Source organism: Homarus americanus, unplaced genomic scaffold, assembly GCF_018991925.1.
Source record: "Homarus americanus isolate GMGI-L3 unplaced genomic scaffold, GMGI_Hamer_2.0 scaffold6392, whole genome shotgun sequence".
Classification (NCBI taxonomy): Eukaryota; Metazoa; Arthropoda; class Malacostraca; order Decapoda; family Nephropidae; genus Homarus; species Homarus americanus.
The window spans coordinates 440,992-455,000 of NW_024722078.1; the positions used below are offsets into that span (position 1 = coordinate 440,992).

Genomic DNA, 14,009 nt, shown 5'->3' on the forward strand with positions numbered 1-14,009 from the left:
GTGTGTGTGTGTGTACCGTAGTTATATTAGGTTATGAGATGCATTCATACATAACCATTTCAGGGTAAAAGTTACAATACGAAGGTTGGGGCAAATCAGTATTCAGTTTTGCAGTTGGCGCTCTTGAGTTACGATCTGCCTCACTACAAGGTCTCGTTATGCAAGAGGTACACAAACACGGCCGTTGTCTGTTCTCGCTAATCCCTTCCCATTACTGTCTCCAACTAAATTGTATTAATGACTGCGTTTAAATCATATTAATGCTTCTAGTCCTCAACAGATTCTACTCTCTCTCTCTCTTAGTTAGTTAGTTTTCACGTCTCCTATTTTTTAAGTCATTGTACTCGTGAGGTTATTATTGTACTCGTGGGGTTGTTACTGTACTCGTGGGGTTGTTATTGTTCTCGTGGGATTGTCATCATACTCAAGGTGTTGTTATCATACTCGTGGTGTTGTCATCGTACTCGAGGTGTTGTTATTGTACTCGTGGTGTTGTCATCGTACTCGTGGGATTATCGTACTCGTTGGGTTGTCGTGAAGTACAATATAAAACTTTGCCATAATGATACGGTATTCAGCTGTAATTAAAACTGTAATTAACATACACGCTCAATTAGTTTACATCTAGCGCCGTTACATACTGAAATTTATGGTACATACTGTGAACAATCCTGTACCCGGACCAACCCCATGTATATTGTATATTTCTCAGTCCATGTATATATTTATCACCATGTATATATTTCTCACTCCATGTATATATTTCTCAGACCATGTATATATTTCTCACTCCATGTATATATTTCTCAGACCATCTATATATTTCTCACTCCATGTACATATGTCTCAGCCAAGTGCATCTCATCTACCTTTGACTTTTCTCCTTGTGAGCCTTCCGACACAAATTCGTAATGTTACAAACAGCCAATTTATAAAGACCAAACATTTAAAAGAATATAACAGGGTGAAAAATTACCACAAGTCTTACGGGAATTATGTTATTATAAAAATTTTAATCACAATTGTATTTCAGATTTGTTTAGAAATGAAAGCGGGGAAAATAATGGATATGTCATTCTTGGCAATTAAATGAGCGAGACTTGGGTGAATATGCTGAGGTATTTCATTACTAACGACACTTTAAATTATTTTCTGAATTTACTCTTACATCATCATCATCATCATCATCATCATCATCATCATTATCATTATCATCATCATCATGCTAGGGTTAAAACGGCGGAGAGAATTATTATTATATATTTTTTTAGTTTCTTCTCACGATTCTGGAAGGGAAGTTGTTATTATTATTATTATTATTATTATTATTATTATTATTATTATTATTATTATTATTATTATTATTATTATTTACAACCCCCCCCCCCTCCACTGTCTCCCGCTCGACCCCTGATAATATAACGCGTAAACAACATAATCAGATAACTACCAGAATACCACAGTTAAACGAGACATATAAACAAAAATTAATCCTTAAATAAATGTTTCTGCTCTTACAGTGGTGTTAAGTAAATGAGACACTGACAACAATATGAGATCTTTTTACCAACACTGATATTATTATTTTTTGTAAACAGTTGTAAATATGAATAAATGAGTCGCCTGCGTGTGTTAGAATGATAACTGTGGAAAGACAACAATTACCTCCCCTCCACCACCTCTGCCCCCTCCTGCCCCCCGCCCCCCTCCCCAGAAAGTATAATGCGTTTCCGGGAATGAGAAAAGTTTTGGGGTCTAGGTGAGGAGGAGGAGGAAGGAGAAGGTGGTATAGCCCCTCCACCAGGTTGAAGGTTTTAAAGGATTATGTGATAAGTGATTTTGTCTGTCCCATTACGCAGCGTTCATCAGGTGGGCGTTGCTGGGTACGTTAACATCTCAGTCAGTATAAGATTCTATCCTATTAATTGCATTCTGCCAAGTACAATGACATACCTAACCTAACCTAACCTAACCTAACCTAACCTAACCTAACCTTTAGCCTCATGAGTGCGGTGTGGATAGATAGATATCCCAAAATATTTCCATCCACACTTCGGATATTCAATGACTACTAACTCAATTTGTGTCCTCCTGCCTAACTTGGGACGTAAGAGCTTTACTAACTCGCGACTCTTGAGATATTTTGTTCCATATAACATCCAAATTGTACCAAGGTATTACAGTGACTGGTATCTTACTGTCATTCTCGTCTGGGTAGAAGTTAGAGGAGATTAAAGTCTACTAAGTCCTTGTCTCTGGGGTCGCCTCTGAGCTCAATAAAATTTTCTGTTGATTGCCAAATAAAATGTAAAAAAGGTGACATCCCCTTAGTGACGGGATTAATTATGTTTTATTATCAAGATCCAAGAGACTATAGACAGATATTTGACTTTAAGAAATTATTAAGAAAAAACAGAGATAAGTCACAGATCTATATGGGCCCTGAGCAGACACTAAATTTCGCCGTGATGATAATTAAACCAAGAAGCAGATCAAGTGTATAGAATGTTTACGAATACAAAGCTAAACTGAAATTTTTTGAACAGTGTTTTGAAATGTAAACAGAGAGAGTAATGTAAACAAAGAAACAACTAAAGCCTCTTCTTCACTCATTGTTTTAATTGAAGGGAATTGGATGATTCTCGGAACGCTGCCTTGTCGCTCAAAATAATAAACAGTGAATAAAACTCAAGGACATAACAGCCTATTGTCACAACAACTCTTAACTCTTCAAAAAAGGTTATTACGATCAATTTTCTTCTATCTAATTAATATGTAGTCTCAGGGCTATTTAGATGCCATACTGGGTGCTATAGTCTTATTTGTAATTTTAGTTTAGTTAATAATAATATCCTCAACTATAGGGAGAAAAATATTCAGGAAATAATTTTAGTATGAATCTCTGTGAATCCCAAGCCCCGGTCTCACATGAAAGGGGCGTGAATGTCGGCGTTATTAAATTTCCCTGAAAACCTCAGAGGTCATAAGGCTCGTCATTCTTCTTGATTGGCTCTCCTTATGACAGATGAGATGATTATACAAATACGTTTGGTCATTATTAGACTTTAAGAAGCCTCAAAGGTCATTATACTCGGAAACGTAAAGATATCTTGCCCTCCAACCTCCCACCCCCCACCCCCTTCCCTCTCGCCCCCTCCCTCCCCCCCTTTCATAACGCTCCGGTCTCCTTGTTTTGCATAATACCTGCCAAGATTTACGCTGTTCTCAGGTGTAATCAAGGAAACTCGGTTGGGTTTTAGGACACACACACACACACACACACACACACACACACACACACACACACACACACACACACACACACACACACACACACACACACACACACTCTCTCTCTCTCTCTCTCTCTCTTAACGACCAGATGAGAAGGTAACTCATTGGTAATTTATAGAAGTGTGGAAGTAGTTAGGAAAGAGTGTGAGAGGTTGAGAGGGAGGTGTAGGAGGAGAGTGAGAAGGAGGTGGGGGAGAATGAGAGAGAGGTGGAGAGGGAGGTAACACTCACCCTCCCGCCCCCCCTCCTCGAAAAAAAAGAAAGTTACATCAAGAAAGGTATGCGTTCAGGTAACTAAGATTTAACCCTGCAGGTAATGACCATTGTGTCGACTCGGGTTCGTGATGGTATTAATTGCTCCGGTTACTCAGGTGTGTTTTGGAGGTTAGCATCAGGTGTCTCTATATAGATATTCGTTCACCTGAGGCATAGTAATTGGTATTGAAATTGGCTGCAACATATACTCAAGTCTGTGTTTTTGTTGACATTCATAGCAAGATAGACGATAAAAATCAATAATCAACATAACTACGAAATGTAAACAAACAAATAAACAAGAATGTAAAGTAAAGAAAATAACAAAACCACAGCATAATATAATAAACAAAGTGCTGTAGTATAAACCTTAAGTAAGCAAAGTCTCTTTCTATAAACACACGTGAGATCCGTTCTTCACCTCCACGTCAGAGTTTAGAAATGTTGCAAATTACAGGTAGCGTGACAAGCCTCTCTTACGCAGCCGGACAATATTTTACGAGTGAGAGCAGCCCAAACCTCATCTACACCCGAGTGGATATTATTTTTTTTTTTTTAGGTGTTTTCTCTAATCAAAGGGAATGATTATAATTTGTAATGTTAATCCAAATAAAACGATGGAGTGTGACAAAGGATGTAACCTAATTTATGCGATGTGTGTGTGTGTGTGTGTGTGTGTGTGTGTGTGTGTGTGTGTGTGTGTGTGTGTGTTGCAGTTAAGACGAGCTGCAGAATGTCGTAAAACTCACTACATTCGCCCGACAATTGTATCAATAACTATATAGAGAAAATGTAAAATCCTTGTGTTTCTCTTTTTTTCTCTCTCTCAAGGGCGCGTTCAAAATGGCTCCATAATCCAGAGGTAAATCTTGTCGTCTGTCATCACTTAATCATCATCATTTTGAGTCGATCCACCGTACATACATAATACACCTGAGTACACCTGAGTACACCTGAGTACACCTGAGTACACGTTACCACTCTTCGCTTCACTCAGGTAACTTGATATAATACTCATCACAATTCACAATCTCTTCATAATCCCGTCACTACAGCTTTTAATATTTTCCTGTATAATTTTTTTAATCCACTCACATCGGAGTAATTTACACTGAAGTGCTTAACTCGTAAATCAAGAAACAACACATATTTCAACCCTCTGTGCCCTTTAATTAAGTAAGTACGTAAAATCTCTTTCCTTTTTATTCCTTTACTTTATCATCTGGTTCTTACGTTGCCTCTGTCTGCTTGTCAAGACTCGTGTCAAGACGTCTTCGCCAGTCCAGTGTCTTGTCTCTACACCATTCATTTGAGATACGTTTTGTTTTGTTTTTATCGTCAGCTCTCTCCATATGGGCAGAATTCGTAGCAGGATATCGTCGATACTATCAACCTCACCACACACACAGGAAAATACTATATATATATATATATATATATATATATATATATATATATATATATATATATATATATATATATATATATATATATATATATATATATATATATATCTGTTAACATTACGAAAACAGTGAATGAAGACAAAAGTCGATAAAATGAACGAAATCCTCATCATTATCCGAAAACGTTTTATCCGGTCACTATAAATATAGCCGGCCGTTTATCTAGCTTTTTTTTAATAGGAATGTTTTAGCGATTATTCCTCCCATCTAAAACTCACTCTTGGATGTATATTTTAGAAATTCGTTTTAAAACACTTGAAATAAAAATGATCCAAATACATCCATTGCATATATTCGTTCTATTATTATTTTTTGGGGTAAATATTAATTTATTAATGGAGGATATATATGAGTAGTGATCTATTCTGGATTACTCTGAACTGTAAATTTTAATTGAATTAGTCATTTCTTATGCAGATGAGGTCTTACTGTGCAGTCATTTAAATAACTCAGTGAAACTCAGTGTGAAATATTACGGAATTATAGATGATTATGATAATTTTATGAGTCACTTGAAAAAGAAGTACGACTTTTACAACCACCTCGTCTCTCCTACTCCTCAACCCTCTAGATGCATTTTTTAAACATTTAACCAAAGAAATAAAACCAAAATTACGATGTCTCGTTCTGAACTTTCTTGTAAACCACAGAGTAAGAGATTAACACCGAGTAAGAGATTAACACAACAAGAATTTAGGGATAATTTCATTGTTAAATACGTATCTTCGCCTCACCTTGAAGTAAATGTTAAAGTTAATTATTAAAAAGATAAATTTGTTTACTGGACAGTATATTAACGTAGAATAATTTATGTATTTTTTATGTATAGAACATTTAAATGAGGCTCAACTGGCTAAGGCAACATAAATTCACTCTCGGCCCTCGGGAGTCGGAACCAAACAGTATGAACCCAAAAAGGCGCCGTACCTTTTCTTAAATTAAAACTGTCGATATGAGAACGGAGCTAAACGCCCTCGCTTAAAATTAGTAGTGAGACATAAAGACGATGTCGAGATTTATTGGATGTCCCTCGACCCTGTGTTATGAGACGCTGAGAGCTGGGGGATCAAATATGGATCAGTCGTACACACACCAGGCACAACTCTCTCCGTTCATCTGTTTCTCTATGAATAACGGAGATGAGAAATATTGGTTTTGGCGGCTAGTTTGATCAGTGTTCACATATTCATGGAGCTTATTTCCGTCTTTCATTCTCCCCCCTTTCCCCTCCCCACCCTCGCAAAAATGTAATGGAAAATAAATGAGTAATTTCCAGTTATGAATGAGCTGGCGGTGGTGGTTATGATTGGCTGTTAGACTCACCTGACCACGCAGTCTGTGTTCATAATGACAGTCTGATTCCGCTACACCTTTGATGGCCAGGACGCGGTGTTGTAGGGTCTAGGGCCAGGTGGAAGTTCTCGATTTAACACGAAATGAAAATAGGAACGAAACTCTACGGAATCGTAACCCGTCGTCGGTAAATTCAGTATCATAGTAATTTAGTTAACACGACGTATGGACGAAGGATCACGTAACTAGTCGACACGAGTGACCAAAACATATCTAAATATAAATAAATATTGAGGTCATTTTCCATAACCACAAACTCCTGGTTAAGCAAAATTCTATACACTCACACGTAGACTATTCCTCAGAGTCTATTTTCTAGTGATTTCTCGGATACTGTGAATGTAAAGACTCCCTTCTTCTCTACTTAAGTGTGCATGGTTAACATTATCTCCCAGTGCATTCTGAGGCTTTGTTTATTGATTCCATCTCTTCACTCTTAGTTCAACTATATCAATAAGTTAACAGCACTGTAATCCTCAGCTACACTTACACCGGCACTCAGAACTTAGAGACATGAAGATCGGCATCCACACAGATAAAATTAAATTATCCCTACAGTTGCTCTAAGAGAAGAGTGTGTGTGTCTGTCTGTCTGTGTGTTAGTTCTGTCCACCGTGATGACGCGAAAAATTAAATCCTGAAAAACCTAGCAATTTTTTCACTTACCATTAGTGCATAAAAGCAGTCGCAGTTATTGGGTCAGAAGTACTGTACTTTATACACACTGGAAAAGTTTGCTGCGGTTTTCGTTCTGTTTACAGGTTTTGTTTGTTATTTAGTTTTTTGTATGTGTGTAGAAATCAACAAATTGGATTTTCTTAGTCACGAGAGAAAAATGTATCACAATCCTCGCTCGTGAATTGTGTGGTGAGGAAGGGGCGCGGCCGCTAACTGTGCTATATGAGGTGGGGGTCGCGCCGCACCCTCGCACTCTCCTCATAACTCGGGAGAACGGCTGTCCGGCCACAGATACACACCGGCAACTGTCGCTCTGTGAGGTGTGCTGTTATGAAATTGAAATACTCTTTTAACGGTGCTGTAAAGCTTGTGAGAATGCCTTACGTTATGCACTGTTAAATGTAATATCAGGGAGTTATTTCAGTAATAAAGGTAGCATCTCTTTCTTTGTCTCAAGATACAAACATTAGTGGACTGAGTATCAAAACTGAGAAGGTACTGTGTAGTGGAAACAGACAGTGTAGTTATAGCTCGCTGTATAATAAGCATTAGTAAACAATGATGAGGAGTGGCCGGAACTGTACTCAACCACAATTATTTCCCCAACTGTAAAGTCAGGTGCCCACTAGGATAGGAGACGAGCCCTCTATCCTCTCGGCCGTCACACTCAACACTGTACAGTACTAGAGAAAAGTAAATGAAACTCGTGAAAGGTTATTTGTTTCACCGCTGTACCCAGTGTTGATCTTTCTCCTCACAGTGTCGCCTGAACAGTGTTGCGCGTCAGTAGGGTCAACCATGTGTGTCACTGATAAGTCACTGTACCATTTCCCTTTTTTTATTAATCGGGAACTAAAAACATCATGTTATTAGTGTTAATCCAGATCAACAACTGAAGACGTAGTTAAACATGATTATTAGAGTCCAGGTAAACGTGATCGTGTGGGCGTGAGAGAAACGCCTTTGATATTAATTATTCACAATATTTAAGAATTTATTTTTAAATCATCAGAAAAACAGTTGTATGTGAGTAAACTTTTCTTCTGTCGTTCCTAATTACCTCATACAACATATACGACTGTTGTGTTTATTAAGGATATTTGTCAAAAGCTCAGGTATAATGAAGGAACGACACCCTATCACCTACACCTTCGTCAGGAAAAATGAAGAATATCTCACCTGTGCTGTAGGTCACTCTCAAACAAGTGTTATTGGTTCTCGGTGCACAGGTGACAATATTATATATACTCTAATTAAAAAGGGACGTTTTTCCCAATAAATATAGTAATATATTTGCCCAGGTAAAGGGGGCTGTGTGATGTATATACAGTATGTGTTGGCGGTATGATGAGTTCTGGGGTGTAGTGGGCGGGGAGGGGATCAGGGGAGAATGTAGGGCAAAAAAAGAAACATGGGGAGTAGGGTGGGGTGGAAATAACTGAGGGAAATGAAGGGACAAAGTGAGGGGATAGGGATGAAGGGGAAGGGGAATCAGTTGAGGGGAACAATGTAAATATAAGGTAGCGTGGCCGAGCGGTCTAAGGCGCTGGTTTAAGGCACCAGTCTCTTCGGAGGCGTGGGTTCGAATCCCACCGCTGCCAGGAGATATTTTTGGCACACACACACTCATGACTGCAGAATAGTAACAAGTAAAGCTTTGTGCAGTATTTCTATAGTATCGGTGCTTTCACAGGGAGTACGCGTACTGATCTCACTGGTCGTGAGTGCGTGCATTCTTGACTCACTGGCGACTGTATTTCCTACAGTGCAAGTGTTGTATGCTGCCGAGCTTAAGAAAGTAACCAGCTGTGAACCAAATTAGATTGGTGACATCCGAAGAGTTAAGCGGACGTCAAATGTTTATAAGTTTGGTGTGGGTTTCTTTGTTCAGTATCTTATCACTCCCGTCAACTCCATTTAAAAACATCGCTGGCAGCGGTGGGATTCGAACCCACGCCTCCGAAGAGACTGGTGCCTTAAACCAGCGCCTTAGACCGCTCGGCCACGCTACCGATAAACAAGTTAATAAATATACAAGAATAAAAAATAAAATAGAGGTAACAAGAAAATATATTAACTGTAAAAGAAAAAACTCCAGTATTTACAGTTCCCTGAGTACAAAAATTTGCAGTAGCCAAACGTTTCGACAAACAGAAGTTAAAGCGCTCCACCACCCCATTGACTTACCAATGAAACTCTACAAGGAGTTTTCCCCGGAGCTAGCTAATCCCCTCTGCTCCATCATCAATGCTTCCCTCAGCCAAGCAAGATGCCCAGCTGACTGGAAGACCTCATACGTATCACCAGTGCCCAAGTCAACCAGCCCACAATCCTTAAATCAGCTACGACCCATTGCAATCAGCTTAATATGCGAAAGTTTCGTTTTTTTACTGGGCTTATGCTGATATTGCAGGCGTCATGCATCCCAAGCATTTTGGAAATATGAAAACTTCCTCCACCACTCACTGTCTTGTCAGCTTCCTCTACTATATATACCGCCATTTAGAAAAACGAAAGACGTCTGTGGCTGCCACCTTCATTGACTTCACCAAGATATTTGACCTAGTCGACCACAATTAAATCATCAACAAAGCTATCGACCTCGGGTTTCGGAGAAGTCTTATACCACGGCTTACAGACTTCCTTAGTGACCGACGCCCAGCAGTACGTTTCCGAGGGGCTGTCTCCACCTTTCAGTCACTCAACTGTGGCGTCCCCCAAGGCACCAAGATGGGACCGTTCTGCTTCCTCATGCTTATCAATGATACCCTAAGAGAAACTTCTGCTCTTTGAATATATGTCGACGACTCCACCATTGAGATAAGTGTGAATAGCTCGGCTCCCGACTACACCGCCCTCCAGGATATATTGAGCAGTCTCCAAAATTGGGCCACCAACAACCACGTCACCATCAACCACACCAAGACCGTGTTTATGTACATCAGCCTCTCCTCTGACCTGGTCTCACCTCCTTCCACTACTTTGGGCCCCAACACTCTCCAAGCTGTGGACTACACCAAGGTCCTCGGCGTCGCTATAGATAACAAACTAAATTGGAAAGCGCATGTCATGCAATTGGCATATCCCCGAGTTTTTGTCTCCACCTCCTCCGCCGACTCAAGTCCTTCGGAGTTCCCGTGCTCGAGCTCCTCAGTACTTAATCAATCTTCCGAACCTCAACTATTACATCCCGTGCCTGGTCTTCCTCCCTAAATGCCACACAACAGAAACACCTAGAAAAACTGCAGAGCTTGGCATGCAAGTTCCGCATATCAAGAAAAGGTCAAGACACTGACCCTCTCTGCTCTCTCTGATCATCACCATGACCTCGTCTGTAAATTGGGAAGAAGCTTCTGCATCATCCTTGATACCGGGTCCTAGGTTCTGCTTCCACCAGAGATCCTTCGTCCGCGAAATATTAACTAAATTCTTATTGTGCTAACAGTAACATTTATTGGTAGCGTGGCCGAGCGGTCTAAGGCGCTGGTTTAAGGCACCAGTCTCTTCGGAGGCGTGGGTTCGAATCCCACCGCTGCCAACAGTGATTTTAAATCGACATTGACTGAAGTGATAACACAATTGAACAGTAACGGTGGACATAAATCTGTCGATACTAAGTAAAGAAACACTCTTGACATTCTTTTAAGCCTTTGACACTGATATAATGTCATACACTCGTGCGACAGACCATACACAGACACACTCTTTCGTCCCCCGTCTTCCCCCCTCCCCCAAACACACACACACTGGTCCCCTCCTCACCCTCCCCCACACACAACACTCGTCCTCCTCCTCCCACACTCACACACTCTCGTCCCCTCCCCCCTCCCCACACACACACTCTCATCCCGCACACTCACACACACAAACACACACTTGCCCCCCCCCCCCCACACACACACACACACACACACACACACACACACACACACACACACACACACACACACACACACACACACACACACACACACTCTCATACACACACACATACACAACACCAGCTTCTGTAACTCTCTTGTGTACATTTTTTGTTCGGTGTTTAAGAAATTTTATTAATACCACGATGCCTTACCCCAGAGAGGGATAGCTCAGGGTTTAGGTTTAAATCATAATATGAATCTGGATATAAATTTCCCGGGGAGTTTAATGATACTTTCTGGCATTTCATAGTGTGTGTGTGTGTGTGTGTGTGTCTCCAGAGGAGTTAAATCTCCTAGTTTTTTAATCGTTACTTCACTGTTAAAGAAATACGAGTAGTCATCTCTTCTCTTTGTTAATCCCATTTAATCCTAAAAAAGAGAATCGTTCCTTAAGTTAATATTGTCGGATTGAAAATATAATGACTTTTCTCGCCTTTGAAATAGCTGGTAACTCAAAAGGAGGAGATCACTAGTGTGTGGGTAGTCAGGTTGTGAGGACCATTAGGGTCTTGGCGAAATAAGACCTCGTAATCTTCTTGATGAGCAAAGGTTGGGAGCCAATCTTGTTCCTAATCATAATCTCTAGCCTAGTGATTGTGTCTACTTATATCGTTTAATCCTGCTTCAAAAACAGACGTTCGTGGAGGGTGTAATTAGTGATGACGACGATAGAAGCTTCTCAGTAGAGTTAAAGAGGCTAATGTGTCAGGATATCTGGAGGTCTGGGTCTTGTGTTGAAGAGGTTTTATTGTGAGTATAGTTGTATAGGCTGCCAAAGCAGCTACTTTACAGTCACTTAACGAATGGTATACGTTGCGATGGTGGGCAACGGAAAACGTATCAGGGTAGTCTTAAGATATACCTGAAAAAGTGCCAAATCGATCCCCTCACCTGGGAGACGATCATTCAACATCGCAACGCTTGGAGCAGCACTACACGAGAAGGTGTCAATACTTTCGAGTTAGACCTACTGCATACTGAGGCAGACAATCCCAACGTCGGAAAAACGCCGCCGCCGCCCTTCCCACACTAGATGTAGCCCTCCACACGTGCAACATCTGTGCACTGCCTTGCCGGTCCTGTATCGGCCTCTCTGGTCACCTTAGAATTCACCCACGAAGGTGATATCTTAGCTGGATGATCGTCACACCAGGATTCGGAGTGACAGCAAAGAAGTAGTAGTAGTAATAGTAGTAGTAGTAGTACTGCCGCACTCCGGATGTACTGCCTCACGCCGGATGTTAGTGGAGATAGTTTATTTATCACACACTTTGCTTCCTTCTGAACAGGGAGATTCGTACGTACCTGCGATCAAAGGTGTGTCAGTACATACATACATACATACATACATACATACATACATACATACATACATACATACATACACACACACACACACACCTTGGAGGTCCAAAAAAAAACACAACAAAGGGACACAAGCGGGTAAAAATCAGGTGGAATTTTTATCTCGTGTTCTTGTTGGATTTTCTTTTTGTTTTAGTCTTTACTGTCTGGTACACGAATTAGGAAACGGGTACAATTGGTCCTTTGATGTTGAGATTACCAGTGGGGTGTGGGGATTCTGCTGTTGGTCGTAAGGGAGAGAATGGAGGTTAATTGTGTTTAGTAAGGGAGGTTGAAGGGAGAGAAGGGAAAGTAGGAGAATGTAGAGAAGGCGAAGTTGTGGCCGTAGCTATGTTGTCTTTTTTAGTAGTAGTAGTAGTAGTAGTAGTAGTAGTAGTAACACTAATATCGTCATCACTATCATTATTACAACTACTATGATCATTGTTATAATTAATATATACACTATAGTATGATTTATCACGGCTAGAATTATATTTCACCGTGAAGCCAAAATTCAGCTAACTAGGGGCAACCATCTCACCTGCAGAGAGTATCCTATCTACCTGCCCCTCACACTGACACGACCTACAGTAGCTCAACCTGCCAGCCTCTCTACGTGATAATTAACTCTGTAATGATGTACTACCTGGAGCTGATAATGTTAAGTCAGGAACATTGTTTAATTTTGCTTTTCAATCATATAGAACCTTTTACTTACTTAATTTAATTGGATCTTATTTTTTCATGGTAATATATTATAAATTCAAGTAATGTTGCTAAGGTATTTTTGAACGTCAATATTATATGTCTATCTTCTTGTTAAGTCTTTTCACACACACACACACACACACACACACACACACACACACACACACACACACACACACACATATATGTGAGCCAGTGAGAGGAGGAAGAGGAGAAGAGAAGAGGGGAAATAAAGGAGGAGAATAAAAAAGGGAGGGCAAAGAAGTGGGCTAAGGAGAAAGAAGAGGAGGAGAAAGATAATAAAGAAGAAGTGGAGGAGGAGGAAAAAGAAAGGGAGAAGGAGGAGGAAGAAAAAGAAGAGGAGGAGGAAGAAGAAGGGGAGGTGGAAGAGATCTGAGAGAAAGGAAGATAAGCACGCGTGGCAGCCTACAGGAGGTTTCCGCCCCAGATATTGACGCTCTCCACACACACACACACACACACACACACACACACACACACACACACACACACACACACACACACACACACACACACGGTAATATTGATGAATGACAACGCCTCTGCTGGTCTGTCATCTCGGAGGTAAAAGAGGAAGGAGGGAGAAGAGCACGAATGAGGAAGAGGGAGAGATGGAAAGGTGAGTAGGAGGAGGGGGGGAGGTAAAACATCAGAGCTCTGTGTTTGTTTACATGGCCCCGAAGGAACCTCGCAATAGTAGCTAGGCTATAAGAATGCTAGATAAGCCCTCCACAGCCTTGCCACATCTCACGAGCGTACCAATCACTGTACCAGGTAGAAGTGCAGGCGACTGTACATAATCGTGATTGTTTAGTGAATATATCCATAAATCTAGTACGCATGACATTCATAGTGTAAATACATAACTCTGGTATAAGTGCACAATGCTTTGAGATGTGCACATGAAAGTTAGATACATGTAAAGGATAATAATCAATGTACAGGCCAGTGAATCAAGTGTGCA

General features: G+C 40.5%; 3 non-coding genes across 3 annotated transcripts; 2 read left to right on the forward strand and 1 right to left on the reverse strand.

Moving 5' to 3' along the window:
• Positions 1-8,565: 8,565 nt before the first annotated feature.
• Positions 8,566-8,647, forward strand: Trnal-aag. The gene has a single exon. It is a non-coding gene; the product is annotated as a tRNA-Leu (tRNA).
• Positions 8,648-8,976: 329 nt separating this feature from the next.
• On the reverse strand, positions 8,977-9,058 carry Trnal-aag. The gene has a single exon. It is a non-coding gene; the product is annotated as a tRNA-Leu (tRNA).
• Positions 9,059-10,502: 1,444 nt separating this feature from the next.
• Trnal-aag lies at positions 10,503-10,584 on the forward strand. Its single transcript has one exon. It is a non-coding gene; the product is annotated as a tRNA-Leu (tRNA).
• The last annotated feature ends 3,425 nt before the right edge of the window (positions 10,585-14,009 follow it).